Consider the following 5469-nt stretch of genomic DNA (forward strand, 5'->3'; position numbering starts at 1 on the left):
TACTTATGACCCTCCTGCCTTGGCCTCCTGAATGGTGAGATTATAAATGTGTGTCACCACATTCAGCTTATAAAAACTTTTTGAAGCATGCTTTTGAAGATATCTAGAGGGTTATCTTTATTTGATAATTGTGATAGTAAGGACAATGTCTAGTCCTAAACTCTGAACACCACTTAGTATATATTAACATAGAAACATTCTATTCTAAAAAATTGCCCCCCTGGAGTGGCAAGATGACTCAATAAAATCAGACATAAGTATCTGAGTTTGAATCCCCAGCATCCACATAAAAAGTTAAGCTAGGCTGCAGAAACTTGTAACTTCTATGCTGTGGGAAGCAGAGAGGATCACTGGGGCTTGCTAGTTGCCAGCCTAACTCCAGGTCCAGTGAAAGACCTTATCTCAGGGATCCAAACATCAAGGAAATGCCTGCTTTGAGTCTTCAGACAGATGAGTTCCAAGACTAGAATAGAACTGGAGAGATGGCTCAGGAATTAAGAACATTTGCTAGTCTACCTTGGCATCTCACAACTGCCTGTAACTCCCGCTTCAGGAAATCCGGCTTCCCCCTTCCAGCCTACATGGACACCTACATACTTGTGGGCATACACACACATACACACATACCCACTAGACATACACCCACTAGACACACACACAAAAAAAAAAAAAAAAAAAGAAAAAAAAAAACCACAGAGACTAGAATAGCTCAAGGGAAAAATTTAACTCTGAAAACAAATTGATCATCCCACTAGACTTCAAATTGAATATCCTTATTATTCACCATTTAATTTGAAGTATTTGGCATATGGAAAGTCACAGGGGTGTGAATACATGCCTGCTGATGAATGCATGAATAAGTGAATGAATGCCTAACTGGGGATAGATAAAATTATTCTCCCCATTCTGTATGTTTCCACATAGAATCTACTGGCTAACTTTTTACCTGGTGCCTATATACTGGACTATATTTAGAATATACCACTATATTTGTGTGCTGTCATCCTAGCTATCCTGTAAATTCCTTAAGCAGAAGATAGGGTCTCGGCTATTGTCTTCCATACAGCCCCAGCACAACTCCTTCACAGAAGAAGGCTCAGGTCCTAGACTGAATGAGGAAGCTTCCTTTGGGAACCAAGAGCAGTGTAATGTTATCATCACAGTAGATGGAATATACAAATCTAGAAGAACACCTCCTCAAGCACCTAATTGATTTCCCTGAACGACCTAGCAAGAACAGCATCCCACTCTGAGGCATCTGTTCTCATAGGTAGCTTTTATTCATAAACAGCACCCCTATGGCCCCCTGATTGGTAGTATTGGTAGTATTTTCTGTTAGTTCTTGTGAATATGAGTCTCACACGCTATTATTCAGTGTTTCTCTCTCTCTCTCTCTCTCTCTCTCTCTCTCTCTCTCTCTCGGGTATGAGGGGGTATGGGTGGGGGTGTGGGTGTGGGTGTGTAAAAACCCTGTCCTTTTCTAGGGTCTCATGGTTTTATTTTGTATAGAAATACAAGACCTTTCCTAGCACAGCACCTCCTTTCACAAGCTAAATTTAAAGAAGAACTCTTTAAATCCAAATACTTCAACCTGATCTTCAGATGGAACTATTTGTTTAGTAAATACCCCAGTCAATCCCTTTTTAGACCTCACTCCCACTCTGAGGCCTTCATTTCACCTTTTTTAATCCACATTCTGTATACAGTCTAGACATTGAGTGTGTGCAGTTCCAGCTTTGTTTTACTGGTTACATAAACTTTGAATATGGCTTACCTTTTAAATCTTTCTTTTCTTAATTATTTAAAAAATAACAATAATTAGCCAGGTGTGATGGCACACACCTTTAATCCCAGCACTTGGGAGGTAGAGGCAGGTGGATCACTGTGAGTTCAGGGCCAGCCTGGTCTACATAGTGAGTTCCAGGTCAGCTGGGGCTACAGGAAACCCTTTCTCAAAAAGACAACAAATAAATAAATAAATAAATAACAAATTAACAATAATATCAAACTCATAAGTTTTGATCAGAATTAAACAAAATAATGTGTGTATGGAAGACAGAGTGTATATTCAACAAATGTTGCAAATATTATAAAGGGAGGTGGTTTCTGTTCCCAGAGAGCAAAACAAAACAAAACAAACCATAAATCCTCTAATTACAGTCTCTCTTATGAAATTGCCTCTTTGAACCCAGGCAACCTGGAAAGACAAGTTAAATATCTTTATAGGTTTCCATAAGCCTCTAGTGTGAGGCAGCCAGCAGCTTGGAGCAGCCCGCTCCCTTGTCATTTCCCAGGCTTGAAGAGGCTACAGAAGGAAGCTGAGATGCCTCCAGAGTTTCAGTCTTTGAGTGTGCCTGTGCTGGGTTCCTGGAGCAGAGGAAGAAAGAGGATTTGTTCTCTTCCATAGTTTAGGCCTTGTAGGGCCCAAATTAACTACCCCTGTCTTCTTCTTGACTATTTGGCCTCCCCAGGACCTCTGCACTTTGTCATCTCACAATTCCTCTCTCTGCTTCTCCCTATGTGTGGCAGCAGTTCATAGGGACACATATGTCCTGGTGATCAACAATACCCTGTATGATGGCATAAAGTTAGTATATGGATTTTGTAAATGAGTGAATGATAAATGGACGAGGTCCAGTCCCTAGCTGTTCAGAATCTCAGGAAGTTCCCCCCCCCTACACCAGATGGCCGATGGCAGGAACCATGCCTTAGAAAGCCTCAGTCTAAGCCCAAGCTTGGGGAAATATGGGCTCTGACCCAGGCAAAAATCCCACTGTTAACCTACCAAAGCCACTGTAGATTAACTCAGTATTACTAAAGTGCTGATCAAAGGTGGAGTCTCATAAACACAGTTTAGAGTGTACAGTGGAATGTAAGGTAGAAAGACAATAATTATATGAGAATAAAATACACAAAAATGCTGATCCTCAACTGGATGTGGTGGTGCATGCACTCGAGAGGCAAAGGCAGGCAGATCTCTGAATTCAAGGCCAGCCTGGTCTACATAGTGAGTTCCAGGCCAGCTGGGGCTATAGGGAGACTGTGTCTCAACAAACAAACAAACAAAAACCCAAAACAAAACAACAAAACAAAAAAAACAAACAAAAACCCTTCCAATGGAATGTAACAGTTTTCCAAAGAAGAAACACAGATCAGACAGCCAATACATATTTTAAAAATTGCTCACCAAACATCCTTAGCCATCTTAGAAATGCAAATTAAAACTGCTTTGAGACTCCATCTCATTCTAAAGTGACTCTTCCATCTCCTGTTGTCAATGTACTGTTGACTTGGGAGTAGAGACAAGGGGTCAGGGAGGTGAGGAGGAGCCATCATATTTAAATGCTCTCAGTCTCCAAATTCATAGACACCTTTCCATTCCTTTTCTTCAACAAACCACCAGTTGGACAAAGTAGACACCTTTACTTACGTTCTCAGACCATCTTTGGACTGCTTAGAGAACTTTTTCTTCAAATTTTTTAAGATAGAGTCTCACCATGTAACCCTGACTGGCCTGGAACTTGCTATGTAGAACAAGTTGGCCTCGAACTCAAGAGACTGAGTTGCCTCTGCCTCCTAGGTGCTGGGATTAAAGGTGTGCACCATCATGCCCAACCCTTCTCCGGTGATTTTTGTTTCACACTTTTCCTTATTGATTCAAGTCTTCCCTGCGTTCTCCTATGCATCGCTTTCAGTGCTTTTCCCTTGTAATCAGACTTCTGGGAAGAAGAGTTCTGTATTGCACACAAACTTCACTTCCGCTGACCTCCCCAACCACTTACACAGTCTAGATCCCAGACCCAATATACCACTGACTGCCTGGCAGAGACCACCAGTGAACGCTCCAGTGATCTTCCTAGTTGGCATCTTCAAAATGTAAACCCCTCCCAGCTTCAGCACCTTTGCTCTCTTTGTTTTCTCCCACCTCTCATACGTCTCCTCTCTTAAATGGACTCCAGCTCCTTTACCCACTAGAATTTCTGAGTGATTTCTTCACCCCTTCTCTTCTCAAAGTGTCTGTGAGTAAATAATATCTTTGGTCTTGACCTCTTGCTTACATTTTTTAACTTGAAAAATAATTTACATTTGTTATTTATATTCTTTATGTGTATAAGTGTTTTGCCTGCATGTAGGTAAGCATACCATGTGCATGCCTGTTGTCAACAAAGGCCAGAAGAGGGCAGTGAATACCCTGAGACTCCAGTTAAGAATAAGTATTAGCCACCATGTAAGTGTTGCGAACTAAATCTGGTGCTCTGGAAGAACAGCAAATATTCTTAACCACTTAGCCATCTCTCCAGCTCCTATTCTGAACTTTAAATTCATGCAGTTAAATGTTTCCTCAATTTCTCTGCCTAGGTAAAACATATATGCCTCTAAATCTAGTCTTCCCAATACTCCAACATCCAAGCTACATAATTCAAAGCCACTGTTTGTCCATAGCCCCACACATCCAATCAATTATATTGATCAGATTCTGCCTCTCCTATTCAGAGGTAGCCTCTCTGCAAGGCTGGCCCCTTATCACCTCTCTAACTTGGACTGTAGAAAACCTTCACTATTAGGTCTCCAATCTCTGGTTTCCTACAGTAGAAAATCCATTGTGCACACCATTATAAAACACAGATCTGTCTTCCTTACTTTCGAACAGAACTTTGAACATAACATGGCAGTGTCTTCTCATTGCCTATGCAAAAGCCTGCCTTACAAAGACCATACCTCCAAAACCTCACTGAGTACTTTAATGTCTAACCCCTTTGTATGTAGGCCCTTTGCTCCCAGACTCTCCAAGGCACTTCTTTATACCATTCACATTCTACCTCAGATCTTACTCCTGTAACTTAACCACTGGGACAAAGCAACTGATCCCTGAGGAGGTGCCACCAAGCTATGATCTTATAACATTCTTCCTATTACATTACTTAACACAAAGACTGGTTAGCCAGAAACCCAAGATGAAAACCCCCAAATTATCTAGACCTCCTTATCAATGTTGTCAACTAATACTGAGCATGTTGTATACAGCACATCATAAGAACAATGAACACTGGTACATACTACGTAACAGTCCATGTGTGAAATAAGATAGATAGGTACAACATCTAAGTATATAACCCTTAGAACCAAAATAGCACAATACTGTGAATCTCAAACAGTTATGGTGAGGATTAAATGTTTGAAGTATACTCATATATACCACTTGAAACATCTATCATCACCACAATCTTTAAGATACATACAATTGTTATTCTATTTCATACAGTGTTCTATTTTAACCACAGGAGACGCTTTGGCTCAGGAGTGTTAGCAATTCATCCATGATCACACAGCTGACATTTGAGTCAAACTTTTAACTTAGTGCAGTGACAAATCCAGACACTTAACAGTTAGTCTTTTCTGCCTTTTAGTCTAGTAGCGACAGTGTAACATCCTTTGGTGTTTCTGTGTTCCAAGTACTGATATATTATA

This window comes from Nannospalax galili, unplaced genomic scaffold, assembly GCF_000622305.1.
Source record: "Nannospalax galili isolate Female #2095 unplaced genomic scaffold, S.galili_v1.0 scaffold764, whole genome shotgun sequence".
NCBI classification, from domain to species: Eukaryota; Metazoa; Chordata; class Mammalia; order Rodentia; family Spalacidae; genus Nannospalax; species Nannospalax galili.